We start from the raw sequence: 14,877 nt of genomic DNA, 5'->3' as shown, positions 1-14,877 counted from the left end.
GTGGTTAACTGCCGAAACGTGATGAGGTCGTCACTTCTAAGGGGAATCGCTACCACGTGTAGGACAGTAAAAAGAATTTGAAGTCTTGTCTTGCATTTTAAACACAATAAACGGTTTTTCTGGAAATGGGTGGGGTAGAGGGCAGATTTAGTTATTTCAAAAAATGCTTACAGGCTCTCCCGGCTTCTCTCTTCCCGGAAAAGGACTACACGCTACTTAGTATTGAATTATTTTTTGGAAAAAAAGTTTTAAAAACACCGTCTGGATTTTGTTCAATTCTATCCTACGTCTTCGACTTCCCGACTATTGCAACACAGCTTCGTAAATGAACAGGTTTATAAAAACTAACCTATTAATGGCTCTCATACAGCACTCTCCTTTGCGTGGTCTATATGATACATCATCAGTCATTTATGAGCCAAAAAGAAATCAAAACATAACCTTGAAAAGCTATGAAAAGCGACGTCGCCCGATATGGGACTTGAACCCATGACCCTCAGATTAAAAGTCTGATGCTCTACCGACTGAGCTAACCGGGCGGCTCATAAACCGCCTGGCGGTAATGAAAATGTCCATTACATGAACCGTTGCGAAACGGGACGTTTTTTTTTTTTAAACAAAGGTAATTGTGCCTTCGTTGATTCTTTTAATCTTCTCTGATTCTGTTTTTGTAGGAAAGTTGATTTGAAGTTTATTTGTACGTCACCAAGCGTGATAAGAGCATACACACATCCGTAAAATACCAACTATGTCAGGACTTGAGAGTCATGCAGTGAAGTGTTTGAGGTGTTAAAATGTCAAATATGCCGTTCGCCATGTTTTTTCTTTGTCCCTGCGTGGGAGTCTTTTCTCGGTAAAGAGTAGTATCTCGGTTTGCTTTTGCTTTTTCTTCTCGGCATAGTTTTTAAGTCTCCTTTTTTGATGAAAAAACACACGTGGTAGAGATGGCAATTAACCACCTTCTTTAGTCCATCCGCTTTTGATAGCCCTTGCTATATTACATTCAGGGTTTACCTTTTTATACCTCTTTTTTATGGTGCTAAATAAATGTTTTCAGCTCTACTACTCAATAAACAGCTAATAAAAGGGATTTTTATTTTATTATACACGATTCTGGGGACATAGTGACAGTGAAAAAACAAAATCTCACCCGAAAAGCCGCTGAAACAAGAAAAAGGCAGACCAGTCGTGAAAAACATCTTGTCACTAGGGCCATACAAGACCTCTTTTCCATTGACCGTAATATACCGTAAAATTCCGAAAATAAGCCCCCGGGGCTTATACTTTTCAAAGGCCCTTTTTGAGGGGCTTTTTTTTGGAGGGGCCTATATTCGTAGGGGCTTATGTAAGGAGGGAAATTTGCACTTCAAAATCAATTGGGCTAGCTTGTAGTGGAAAGGAAATTTACCATTTTTACTTTGTTCTACTTTGTATTCAGGGGCAAATTCCAAGGGCAAGCCCCCCGGGGGTCTTATATTCGTTGGGGGTCGATTTAGCGGAGGGTTTTTTGCGTTACGATTTTGGGGGGCTTATATTTCGAGGGGCTTATACATGGAGGGGCTTATTTTCGGAATTTTACGGTATTCTATTCTCTCTAAGGCTACCTGCAAATTAGGCCTGCCTATACTAATAACTAGGTACGGTAGTCGGTGATTATTAAATTTTTGTTATTTGGCCTGGCATCTTAATGCCAAAATGGGAAAATGTATTTATTTTCAGATGCCAAGAAAGGTATACACGGTAGCGTGGCCGAGTGGTCTAAGGCGCTGGTTTTAGGCACCAGTCTCTTCGGAGGCGTGGGTTCGAATCCCACCGCTGCCATCTGTTTCTTTTTGTAAAGTGAACGATTCGCCAATACTTTCTTCACAAATTGAGTGCTTTTTTTTTACTTTTGTTACATTCTTGTTTTTATTATCTTTGATTTATCTTCAAAAAAACAAGACATAAACAATGAGCGGAAAAAGCATAAGCACAAGCAAACCGAGATACTACTCTTTATCGAGAAAAGACCCCCACACAGAGAAAGAAAAAAACACATAGCGTACGTGTGAAACCCCCTGCTACACGGCATATTTTGAAATTTTAACATATTTAAAAACACAATAAACGGTTTTTCTGGAAATGGGTGGGGTTGTGGGCGGATTGAGGTATTTGAAAAGATGCTTACAGGCTCTCCCGGCTTCTCTCTTCTCGGAAAAGGACTACACGCTACTTAGCATTGAATTATTTTTTTTGGAAAAAAGGTTTCAAAAACACTTTCTGGATTTTGTTCAATTCTATCCTACGTCTTCGACTTCCCGAATGGAAAGTCTTACTTGAAGTCTAACTTTTCAAACGACTCTTGGAACACAGCTTCGTAAATGAACAGGTTTATAAAACTAACCTGTTAATGGCTGTCATACAGCACTCTACTTTGCGTGGTCCATATGATACATCAGTCATTTATGAGCCAAAAAGAAATCAAAACACAACCTTGCAAGTTACAAAAAGCGACGTCGCCCGATATGGGACTTGAACCCATGACCCTCAGATTAAAAGTCTGATGCTCTACCGACTGAGCTAACCGGGCGGCTCATAAATAGCGTTGCGGTATTAATGAAGATGGCCATTAACCATTCAGTGTTAAGCGGGATGTTTCAAAAGAAAGAAAAGGTATGAGTGCCTTCGATTCGTTAAGTCTGTTAATCTTCTCTGATTCTGTTTTTGTAGGAAATTTGATTCGAATTTTATTTTTACGTCACAAGGTGTGTTAAGAGCATACACACATGCGTAAAAGAACAAACGGGGCCGTGTAAGATGCAGACTGTGGACTGACTGTGGACCATTGTTTTTAGGGTTAGAAACAATGGGACTATTGTTGTCACGTTCTTATTTGCATGGTGAAAAACAATAGTCTGTAGGTGTTCGTTAGACTTAAGACTGAAGTGTTTACAAGACAACAAGAGTTCAAATCCTTTTGACTCTCTCACACATGGTAAATGACTAAGCGGGATGTTTCAAAAGAAAGAAAAGGTAAGTGTGCCTTCGTTATGTCTGTTAATCTTCCCTCCTTCTGTTTTTGTACGAAAGTTGTTTCGGATTTTATCTGTACGTCACCAAGCGTGATAAGAGTATACACACATGCGTAAAATACCAACTATGTGATAGCAGGGGGTTTCACACGTTCGCCATGTTTTTCCTTTGTCTCTGCGTGGGGGTCTTTTATCGATAAAGGGTAGTATCTCGGTTTGCTTTTGCTTTTTCTTCTCATAGTTTTTAAGTCTCCTTTTTTGATAAAAAAAAAAAAACAAAGATAAAAAAAAAACAAGAATGTAACAAAAGAAAAAAACAACTCATTTGTGAAGAAAGTATTGACGAATCGTTCACTTTATAAAAAGAAACAGATGGCAGCGGTGGGATTCGAACCCACGCCTCCGAAGAGACTGGTGCCTAAAACCAGCGCCTTAGACCACTCGGCCACGCTACCGAGTATACCTTTCTTTGCATCTAAAAATAAATTAATTTTCCCATTTTAATTTTGGCATAAAGATGCCAGGCCAAATAACAAAAATTTAATAATCACCGGCTACCGTATCTAGTCATTAGTATAGGCAGGCATAGTTAGCAGATAGCTTTAGAGAGAATAGAACATATTACGGTCGATGGAAAAGAGGTCTTGTATAGCGCTAGTGACAAGGACGTTTTTCGCGACTGTTCTACCTTTTTCTTGTTTCAGCGGCTTTTCCGGTGAGATTTTGTTTTTTCATCGTAACCATGTCCCAACAATCGTGCATAATAAAAGAAAAATCCCTTTATCAGCTGTTTATTGCTGTTTATTAGAAAAGAGAAGCTCTTCGTGTAGCGTAGGAGTTTAATGATTACTTGATAATTTTTTGTTTCGATTTAGAATACATTGGTTTTCCCATCATTAGGAAAAAATATATATAAGCAAAAAAACTTGCGTTTTGGTGATTAGTTTGTACTGAGATTAAAAGTGAAATTTAAGGCTAGCTTCTTCCTATTGGCTAGTTCAAGGAGTATCCACCCAGGGCCGTCAGACTTTTAATTCAAGGCCCGGTTCAGACGCTGAACTTTTCATGAGCCGAACCTTATACATTGAATTAAGTACATGAAAAGTTCGGCGTCTGAATCAATTAGCAACGCCTTTTTCAATTTGGAACGGCTCAGCTGTTCTTTTCGCTTAGCCCGGCCGGGAATTTTGCCTTTGGAGCGACTTTGGAACGGCCTTGATTCAGTCGCCGAACTTTTCATGTACCGAACCTAATGCATAAATTGTTATAACGTATTTTGTAAGCAGTTTGACACAAATGAGCGTTTTTGGCCTTTTGAACTTAGTTCGGCGTCTGAGTCAATTCAGCCGGTCCAAATAATTTGGGTCCGCCTTAATTCGAATTAGGTTCGGCTCATGAAAAGTTCGGCGTTTCAATCGGGCCTAAGGGTCATGGCTTCAAGTCCCGTATCGAACGCCGTCCCTTTTTGTAACTTTTCGAGGTGATGTTTTGATTAGTTTTTGGCTCACATATGACTGATGTATCATGTGAAACAAGCGCAGGAAAGTGCTCTATGAAGGCCGTTAACAGGTCGGTTAACTGAGTTAACAACAACAACATAAGCTTTATTTGCATGACTATAATTATGTAGTTACAGTATTGCAAAAGCTTCAACATAAAAAAAACAAACAAACAAACAAATCATAACAATGATAATGCAATGCAATGATTACTATAGTCAATCAAAGGTTATCAGCATGATTTGATAACAAATTATTACGTAAATCATTACATAATGAGACAAATTTCAACAAATGGGAATTTACGGAAAAATTCTGTCAATTCATCAATTTAATTATTAATTCTGTGTAAGATAGCTGATTAAAGTCGACAAAATTTTGTTGGATTTGATTGTAGAATTTCTCCCTTGGGATTGAGCATTTTGGACAATGGAAGAGAAAATGAAATTCGTCTTTTAATTATACCAGATTTACAAATAGGACAGAATCTATCGTTGCGGGAAGTTTGATTATATCTTCCAGTTTCAATCATGAGTTTGTGGTTACTTATACGAATTTTCACTAAATCTTTCCTATTAGCAGAATTTCTAATTAAGTCTAGATAACCTGAAATTTTATAATCATGCTTAAATAAGCTGTAAAATTGTAGTTTCTTAGAATGATGGATTGTATGTTGCCAATATGCAATATATTTTTGTTTTATTATATCTATATAGTGTTTGATCTTAACTGAGTCTAATTTTTCCCACTGCAGTAGCCCTTAACAAATCGCATGGAACACAGCTTCGTGATTCAAAAGGTCTATAATTAAACAAGTTTGACTTTTAATTCAGGTAGTTATTAAAATAGAATAAAATTGAACAAGAGGAAGATTTTTAAAAAGCTTTTTTTTTTATTCAGCGTAAAGCATTCAATGCTAAGTAGAGTGTCCCTCCTCAACACAATTTTTTTTGGTGCTTTTTTTTTTCTCGATATACACTGTCTACACTGACTTGATGCCTGAGTATAATAAAACAAAGTTTTGCTTTATGGACGGAACCTCAAAAAGTGAAGCTCCTCATGAATAGTAGGAGTTAAGTTATTATTATTATTTAACAAGAAAGTGGATGGCAGCGGTGGGATTCGAACCCACGCCTCCGAAGAGACTGGTGCCTTAAACCAGCGCCTTAGACCACTCGGCCACGCTACCGTATGTATCTTAATCTGCTATTTAGAATGTACTTGGCTTTCCCATCATTGGGAAAAAATATATATGTAAGCAGAGACATATAAAGTGACTACCTTATCTAATTAGTGACATAGGCACAGTTTGCAGATGACCTTAGTGAGTATATTACACTAGAAATACGTGTATCGCTGAACCTTGGGATTCTCGGGAGGGGGGAGGGGAGGGGAGGAAAGGCCCATAAAATGTCAGGGATGGAAGGGGAGAGAATGAGTAAATTGTGTGGCTTGGGAGGGCGAGTTTCAACACTGGCTCTAATATTGGAAAGGGAGATGTAGTTAATCTCCTTTTGGTTGGAGTAAATTTGAACTTAGTGCTCTGTCGTTAAAAAGGTTTTTCAGGGATTTTAATGGGGTTGGTGTTGTTAACGAAGGGTAGCAATGCTTCATAGGTCCCGTGTTCACCCAAGTTGACCCTCCAACATGTGTAATTATAGTCAAAAGGAAATGGGTGTGATAGTGAATAACTGCAAGTAAATATGCAGCTAACCCATACCATCTTTAATAATAAGTGCAATATTAATTACTTGTAAAGTGTGTTATAAGTAGCCTTAACCAGGCACTTTTTGGCTGCATTTCACTCGACTTAAAAATTTCTAGACTGAAATGACACCGGTTTGAAACTTCACGGAGTCAGATTACTGAATAGATGTTCTAAATGATTTGGGTCATCTTAAATTTGAACTCGTTGAAATGCTTCTAGGGACCACTAACTGCCCGGCGTCAGATAAAGGCTTTTAATCGGCCTTGGAGTGCCTTACGCCGTTCTTTGCTTTTCTGCCGAAATTGTTTTGAACTACAAGATATCTGCCTCGTACCCAGGTGCATTCTAGCGGATTGGAGAGCCATTCAAGAGCGACTGGAGCGATTATAGGTTCCGCGCTAGTATCGTGGGAGAGGAGAAGTCTCATTTTCCTCGTTCACCCTTCCCAGCGTCCTTTACGTCAACGCTAAACGTTCCCATGGTCCATTGCGCGATACTATCGCTTGCAGTCGTGCTTTCCGTTTTCCAAATACACTTGAGACGACTAGGAACGAGGCAGACAATATATGTTGTTCACTGTTCACCTATGTTTTGTTCCCGCTAGGGAATAAGACCAACTAAAGAAGGTGCTTTAGTACGGCAACTTGGGGCAATCGCTCCACGTGTGAGACAGTGAAAACAATTTGAAGTCTTGTTGTCTTGTAAACGCTTCAGTCTCAAGTCTAGTGAACATGTTTGGTATTTTGCGCACATGTGTATACTCTTATCACGTCTGGTGACGTAGAAATAAATTTCGAAACAACTTTCCTACAAAAACAGAGGCAGGGAAGATTAACTGACTTAACGAAGGCACACTTTCCTTTTTGTTTTTTAAAAACATCTTTGGCAATGGTACGGACATTTTCATTACCACAAAGCTGTTTATGAGCCGCCCGGTTAGCTCAGTCGGTAGAGCATCAGACTTTTAATCTGAGGGTCATGGGTTCAAGTCCCATACTGGGCGACATCGCTATTTATAACTTTTCAAGGTTATGTTTTGATTTCTTTTTGGCTCTTAAATGACTGAAGTAACATATTGACCATGCAAAGGAGAGTGCTGTATGAGAGCCATTAATAGGTTTAATAGTTTTTACAAACCTGTTCATTTACGAAGCTGTGTTCCAACAGTCGTTTGAAAAGTTAGACTTCAAGTAAGACTTTCCATTCGCGAAGTCAAAAACGCATGATAGAATTGTACAAGAGCCGGAAGGTGTTTTTTAAAAAAAAACATTCAATGCCAAGTAGCGGGTAGTCTTTTTCCCAGGACGATTTATGGCGTTTTTTTTATATAAACTGTCTACTCTGACTAAATGACCGAAAAATTTGCAAAATAAAACAAGGTTCTGCTGGTATTGGCTGCCCCTAGAAAAGTGAAGCTGTTCGTGTAGCGTAGGAGTTCAATGATTACTTGCTAAGTTTTTGCTGCAGTTTAGAGCACCAATAGTCAGCTTAAGATCCGACGACGGCGAGATTCTACGGCGGCAGACTTGGTCGAGGGTGTTTGGGGTGAGGTCGCCGTCGCAATGGCGCGAAAAATAGCATTAAGAAAGCTCGCGCGACGGCGGGTTGTTGTAGCGCCTTTTCCTGTTGAAGTTTAGAAATAAATACAAGAGCGATGGCTACTTTTAGAAAGGTTCGTGAATTGTTACTGACAAGTTTCGAGGATGGCGACATTTCAGAAGATGAATTTTTACTGTTGTATGATTGCAACAGATCTGAAAATCTGCATTTTTTGGCCTTACTGAAAGCTCTTGATTAAAATTACATTGTAAGAGAAGCCGAGTAAAAAAAAAAACGCTATTTCGAGAAAAGATGAGTGACATAATCCATTGGACCTCAATTTAATGCCGAAACAAGTCTAAGATATCATAATTGTTAATAAACGCATCAATAAACACAAAAAAAGACTTGTAAAACTTACTGGGTTGCTTTCTTTGTCGAGTTGACCGAGTCCATGGCGATTAACGAGTCAAACTGTTTAGGGAAGGCAAACAAATTTAATTTAAATACCGTGTTCAAATCGTTTAAGTAGCTTAGAAATTCGACAAAAATGGTCTTCTGAGAATAAACTGTTAACAGTACTAAAGAATTTCGCTCAAATGTGTTTAAATGGCATTATTTTGATCAAGTTTACTCACGTCTTACACGCGACGGCAAAATGGCCTTCTTCACGTCACAGACAAGACCGCTACGGCGGGAAACTTCACAACGACGGCAGCCGGAAGTCTTTCTAGCAGTAATTTCACTTCCCCTCGCCGTCACAGACGTCTGCCGTCGTCGGATCTTAAGCAGGCTAATGTTTCGATGGCAGCGGTGGGATTCGAACCCACGCCTCCGAAGAGACTGGTGCTTTAAACAGCGCCTTAGACCGCTCGGCCACGCTACCATATATACCTGTTATTTGATTTTCCACTAACCCGTCACTACCTTATCTAATTGTCCTAAGAGAAACTGAAAACAATGGCTATGCAAAATGTTGGAGGGACAACAAACATTATTATGTTATTTTTGAAAAAGGTCTCTAAATTGGTCAAGTCTTAGCTTTTTTCCAACTTTAATAACGATTGATAAATCGCATGGAACACAGCTTGGACACAGCTTCGTAGATCATCAGGTTTATAAAAAAAGTTTGACTTTTAATTCTCGTAGTCGAATATTATTATTATTATTATTATTATTATTATTATTATTAGTATGAATTTTAAAAATTGACAGCGTTGGGATTCGAACCCACGCCTCTGAAGAGACTGGTGCCTAAGACCAGCGCCTTAGACCACTCGGCTCGGCCACGCTACCGTTTATACCCTACCCGGCTATTTAGAATACACTTGGTTTTCCCATCATTGGGAAAAAAATATACAGTGATTACCTTATCTAATTAGTAGTATAGGCATAGTTCGCAGACGACCTTAGTGAGTGTATATTACAGTTGAGGGAAATAGGTCTTAAATGTAGGAACCCCGTGACCTGATTTGTTACTAAGCTATTTGATGAGGCCACGATTTAAATGAAAAAAAAAAAAAAACTGCTGTGCTGCCTGTACTGCTGTACTGTAAAAATATAAATCGAAAAACAGAGGCAGAGCAGAAGTTATCAAACTTGCCTTTTGATGATTGGTTTGTACTGAGAGCTACAGTGAAATTTCACAAGGTACCTCTTACGGGCGAGCTTCCCTGTATTGGCCATAATAGAGAGTTGTACAGGGGCGGATCTAGAGGGAGGGTGCAGGGGGTGCGTGCGCACCCCCCCCCCCGGAGATGACCTGCGGTTTTCTAATACAACTGGTATTCTGAAAAAAAAAAAACTATGTTGTTTATTGGTGTTGAAGTAGAGCAAAAGACTAGTGCACCCCCTCCTAAAAAAAATCCTGGATCCGCCCCTGTTGTAGATCCGAGTTTACCGCGAACCTCTAACCACTGGAGGTCACGTGACAAGTCTTTCGCGTCACGATTGAGGTTTACGACGTGCGTTTTCAACGTGGGGAAGTAGGTTTTCACGTATGTCATAAACCCGAAAGCTTTTAGCGTATAATTCTTGTTTTATCCCACGTAATTGTGGAGCAAGTCTTTATCCCTTAATAGAGGCACAAATTCGGGTGAAATGCTAAATTTGAAAAATCCTATTGGATCTGGAAAACAAGTGCCATTCATGACTGCTGATTCAAAATGGCGGCCGTAAATTTGCAAGAACAACTAATGTAAGAATTTACCGCTCTTTGTTGCTAGATAACCCAGTGTTAACCGTAAATTTCTTTTATTTTCACTGATTGATATTTCTTCTATTTCTAAATGGAAAAATAAACCAGAATCCACTTCTTTAATAGCCTGAATTTCACCCCATTACTTCGAGTCGTTATTACTCTCTCAGTAACGTCTGAATCGACCGGCCGTTAATGCCGTCCAGTGACGTCACTATTCCTTGACCTTTGCTTTAATTCATGCAAAAAGTAAAACACGACTTTCAAGTGGCAAACTCTAGAGGGAGGGTGCAGGGGGTGCGCACCCCCCCCCCCCGGAGATGACCTGCGGTTTTCTAATACGGTTTTCTAATACAACTGGTATTCTGAAAAAAAAAAACTATGTGGTTTAATTCATGCAAAAAGTAAAACACGACTTTCAAGTGGCAAACCGAGAAATATCGTTTGGAAATGTCTGCATGATACAGAACTACTTTATTTTTTTCGATCGTAATTCATGTTTAACGTTCAAACTATCAACTGCATGCCGTACAACTCTGAACTGGTTGTATTCTACAATCAAACTCGGTCGCAATCACGAAATGAAATAAACACACACACACGGAACACTTAGTTCAAAAACACAATGATTTGCTTTAATTGAAAAGAAGCTGTTTGGTCCTTAACGAAGAAAAAGAACAAGGAGACAAGAAAGAAAAGCTAACAGAATCATTACACTTGACGGTAAAAATAGCAAGAAGGTCGAATTATAACATTGATCTCAGAAAACTTCGCGTAAACAAAATCACCGGCCGCCATAACCACAGAGCGGCTCTATTAAAATGAAAAACCTACCGACTCTTCGCAATGATTCTTCATTCGCAATTCAATTTAACATTTCAGTTTCGAAGACAAGGGCAATTTTACTGTTTAAGATAAAGATTATGCTTATCGAAATGTTTGAACGAAACGAAAGAATGCCAGGGATGCGATCCGCTGAATATCAAGCGACAATCCCGGTAAAATTTTTCATAATTATACACAATTATGCGAATGTTTAGACAATCAACCAATCAAAATCACTACCCGGTTTTCGGGTAGTGAGTGACGTCACTGGACGGCATTAACGGCCGGTCGATTCAGACGTTGTTGAGAGGAGAAAACGACTCGAAGCAATCGGATGAATTTCAGGCTACTTCTTTAATCCACCGCCAATTTAATCGAATTATGTTTGAACGGGTAACCTCAAACCGCGGCTAGAGGTTCGCGGTAAACTCGGATCTAAAACTCTCTAATAAGGAGTATCCACCCGGGGCCTCTGTTTGGCTGTTATTTGCCCCGATTTAACAACACAACTGACGCAAGCATAAAAATCGTTACAAGCTTCGAAATTAAGAGCGACGGTCTCTTTCGTTGGGGCACCCCGACTGTGACTTGCCTTGGAAACGAGAGACAGTTTCCGATTGAGGTGACCTGTTCACCATCAGAGAGATAGAACATAAACCAACCCACTGTGCTATTATTTAGTCCTAAACAGTCCAGTTTGTTTAGTAACATCTTATGGTTGACCGTACCGAATGCCTTGTTAAGGTCATGGAATCACGCACCTGTAATAAAGCTATTGTCTATGTCGGGGTCCAATGTTATCCTTGGTTTAAATTTTGTTTCCCTTTGTTTTGGGGTATGGTAATTATGATAATTAGTTTGAAAACAAACAGAAACAGAATTTGAAAAAGGATAAAACTAAACCACAGCATCATTATTATCCAAGATATTCTCAGTCAGATGAGCAAGGACCACCTCAGGGGCCAAAAGGTTGTTCTCCTTCTTGACGTGGGTATACAGCTGACGGTGAACAGTTTACTCGATGATCTTGCTTAGAATTGCTAAGATTCTAATTGGTCTGCATAAGTAATTACTTGCGCTGGTTCGATCACCATATGCAATTGGAACTACCATAGAAAGGACTGCGAGCCGCCCGGTTAGCTCAGTCGGTAGAGCATCAGACTTTTAATCTGAGGGTCATGGGTTCAAGTCCCATATCGGGCGACGTCCCTTTTTGTAACTTTTCGAGGTGATGTTTTGATTAGTTTTTGGCTCACAAATGACAGATGTATCATATCAAACACGCGCAAGAAAGTGTTGTATGAGGGCCGTTAATACTGTAGATTGGTTAATTTCCCACCCCAATAACACATAATAAATCGCATAGAACACAGCTTAGTCCTAGACTTTTAATTTGGATAGGAAATAAGATAGGATAAAATTGAACAACAGGAATAGTTGTTAAAAGTTTTTTTTTCCAGTGTAAACCATTCAATGCTATGTAGCGTGTCCTTTTTCAAGACATTTTCTGGTGGTCTTTTTTATATACACCGTGTACGCAGAAATTTGCCTTACCTGATGTATGATAAAAAAAGGTTTTGCCTTATGGGCTGAAGCTCGAAAAGTGAAGCTCTTCATGTAGCGTGGGAGTTAAGTTATTACCATTATTTTAAAAAACGTGAATGGCAGCGGTGGGATTCGAACCCACGCCTCCGAAGAGACTGGTGCCTTAAACCAGCGCCTTAGACCGCTCGGCCACGCTACCGTATATACCTTACCCTGCTATTTAGAATACACTTGGCTTTCGCATCATTGGGGGAAAAAGATAAAAGCAAAAGAATGGGCGACGATGGCGTCATTTTACTACTACGACCAGAATTCTTTTCGTTTTTCTTTTGATATTTAAATTTGGTAGCCCCAATGAGGTTTAAATAAAAAAAGCCCTAATTTACCCGAGAAAGCAAAAGCCTGAAGGATCCTTGTCATAGCATTGCCTAGTCCCTAGGCCTCATTATTATGCGCGGCCGATGCGTTTCGGGTCACGTGGACTGGGAAAGTTTTTGAGGCCTAGACAAACTCGGAGAAGTGAGATATTTTGTCTCACTTGAGGCGGAGCTTTTGGAAGCGGGCGAGCTGTCAATAACTTTTCCGCGATGATGAAAGATGTCCAGCAGCCACGGAGAGTACAGAGGATAAACCGAGCATTTTTATTCTATGCACGTTTTCATTGTTGAAAGTCGTTTGGCCTTCTTTTTCATTTATCTCATTAAACTAATTTGAACTTTATCTCATCTCAAAAACTAAGCAAAACAGCGTCGCAAAAAATTATTTGATCAAGAATCGGAAGGTAAGCTAAAGAAATAAGTTTATATTTATTCTTGGATATGAAAAGCTATCTTTCGTTTCTCTATTTTCGCTTGCTCCTATAAATTTCTCGTCATCATTTTACTTTGAAATACTTTATGTAATTTAATTTTTGGATTTGGAAGCTTATCAAACTAATCGGACAGGCTGTTGAATTTGGTCTCTAAATTTGGTAGAATGTCAACAAACTACTGTTTCAAGTCTTGTTATCAATAAAGAAATATCATTTTAATGGTTCATTTGAAAATGAACTAAAAGAGAAATTACTTGCACGTTTCAGTAGTATTCTTTCCGATTCAAACTAATATTTTTGTTCTTTAATAACAGAAACCAGGTTAGTTATTTTTGCAATAGTGTCAATAGTGCCGATCTTGAAGCGAAGGATATTCACGCGCAAAGTTATTTATAGATTTGAGCGTGTGAACTTTTCAAAAATGCAAAACTGCTCACGCATACGCACTCCGAGATTTTCTAGGCGTCTTCCGGCCGTTCGTCTCGGATACGTCACCGAACTGCATTGACCGAGAGGGCCTGAAAAGACGCCGTACAGGGACTAGGCAAGTCATAGCAGTAAAATGACACCATCATGCAAATGGCCTATTGAAGTGTGACTGCCTTATCTAATTATTAATATGAGAATTGTTTGTAGCAGGAGCCCATAACCCGGAGCGTCTAACTTCCATACTGCGCCTATGCAACGGCGTTTTCACAAGTAAGTCTTTTTTTAGATAAGCCTTTCCCGCGAATTGCTCTCGAAAAACCAATCACTAGCAATTGCGTCATCAATGATAAACTTTTAATACGCAACTAGGACAACTCCTTCACATTGAAAAAAATATGGCGGACACACGTGAGAAATCTTCAGAGGAGTCTTCTGACAGTACTTCAAGCGACAACTTCAGTATTTACACGGAAACTAGCAGTTCAGAGCAAGATTTGCAAAACCTAGCCAGGATATCTACTTCATCGGCGACAACACATAATTCACGCAAAGGGAATTAAATCGAAATCATCTTCGAAATAGCCGACTGTGAAAAGGTCCAAGCGAGCTACTAACAGTATAAACGACGATCAAATGGAGGAAGTGACCCCGTGGAACAGTTATTTTTCGCGGGAAAAGCTGATCTAAAAATAAACTCACTTGTAAAAACGCCGTTGCACGAATTTATGGCAGTTGAACGCTCCGGGTTATGGGCTCCTGTTTGTAGATGATTTTACACTTGATGGAAAAGAGGTCCTACATGTAGGAACCCCGTCATCGTTTGTTACTTAGCAACCATAAGGAAGACCTAAAGTTGGGTACCTAAAAGTCCTGCTATTTCGTAATCCCACAAGTCAGTCAAGGTCAATTCCTCCACCGTTTAATAATCGATATGTTTTTTCTGATTCTCAGCGCGCGCTTTTTCGGGTTATTTAGTACAGTCGACTCCCGATAATTCAAACCTTCAAGGGAAACAGAAAATACTTCGAGTTATCGGGAGTTAAAGTTATCGAGGGTAAAATTATATAGAAAGCGATCTGGAAGAGAATGAAAAGCGAAAAAATTGCTTCCACTTAGCGAGAGGTTCGAATTATAGAGGGTTCGAGTTACAGGGAGTCACTGACTGTTTGAAGTTTCTTTCGGACCGCAACGTTCCTTTCAGCGCCGATTCTCTTTCAAGGTCTGTTCACGCGCTCCTGATAAGAATGACAGACCTTCTGAGCAGACTATTTGATTATTAAATTAACATCAGTCTATAGTCTTGTTTACATTAC

At 39.4% G+C, this 14,877-nt stretch overlaps 9 non-coding genes across 9 annotated transcripts; 3 read left to right on the top strand and 6 right to left on the bottom strand.

Moving 5' to 3' along the window:
* Positions 1-466: 466 nt before the first annotated feature.
* Positions 467-539, bottom strand: Trnak-uuu (transfer RNA lysine (anticodon UUU)). The gene has a single exon. It is a non-coding gene; the product is annotated as a tRNA-Lys (tRNA).
* A 1,200-nt stretch (positions 540-1,739) lies between these two features.
* On the top strand, positions 1,740-1,821 carry Trnal-uag (transfer RNA leucine (anticodon UAG)). Its single transcript has one exon. It is a non-coding gene; the product is annotated as a tRNA-Leu (tRNA).
* Positions 1,822-2,496: 675 nt separating this feature from the next.
* Trnak-uuu (transfer RNA lysine (anticodon UUU)) lies at positions 2,497-2,569 on the bottom strand. Its single transcript has one exon. It is a non-coding gene; the product is annotated as a tRNA-Lys (tRNA).
* Positions 2,570-3,384: 815 nt separating this feature from the next.
* Trnal-uag (transfer RNA leucine (anticodon UAG)) lies at positions 3,385-3,466 on the bottom strand. Its single transcript has one exon. It is a non-coding gene; the product is annotated as a tRNA-Leu (tRNA).
* Positions 3,467-5,617: 2,151 nt separating this feature from the next.
* On the bottom strand, positions 5,618-5,699 carry Trnal-aag (transfer RNA leucine (anticodon AAG)). The gene has a single exon. It is a non-coding gene; the product is annotated as a tRNA-Leu (tRNA).
* A 1,449-nt stretch (positions 5,700-7,148) lies between these two features.
* Positions 7,149-7,221, top strand: Trnak-uuu (transfer RNA lysine (anticodon UUU)). The gene has a single exon. It is a non-coding gene; the product is annotated as a tRNA-Lys (tRNA).
* A 1,745-nt stretch (positions 7,222-8,966) lies between these two features.
* On the bottom strand, positions 8,967-9,053 carry Trnal-uag (transfer RNA leucine (anticodon UAG)). Its single transcript has one exon. It is a non-coding gene; the product is annotated as a tRNA-Leu (tRNA).
* Positions 9,054-11,909: 2,856 nt separating this feature from the next.
* Positions 11,910-11,982, top strand: Trnak-uuu (transfer RNA lysine (anticodon UUU)). The gene has a single exon. It is a non-coding gene; the product is annotated as a tRNA-Lys (tRNA).
* Positions 11,983-12,441: 459 nt separating this feature from the next.
* Positions 12,442-12,523, bottom strand: Trnal-aag (transfer RNA leucine (anticodon AAG)). The gene has a single exon. It is a non-coding gene; the product is annotated as a tRNA-Leu (tRNA).
* Positions 12,524-14,877: the final 2,354 nt, after the last annotated feature.

This window comes from Porites lutea, chromosome 1 (genome assembly GCF_958299795.1).
Source record: "Porites lutea chromosome 1, jaPorLute2.1, whole genome shotgun sequence".
Lineage (NCBI taxonomy): Eukaryota > Metazoa > Cnidaria > Anthozoa > Scleractinia > Poritidae > Porites > Porites lutea.
This window is presented reverse-complemented; position numbering and strand designations above follow the sequence as displayed.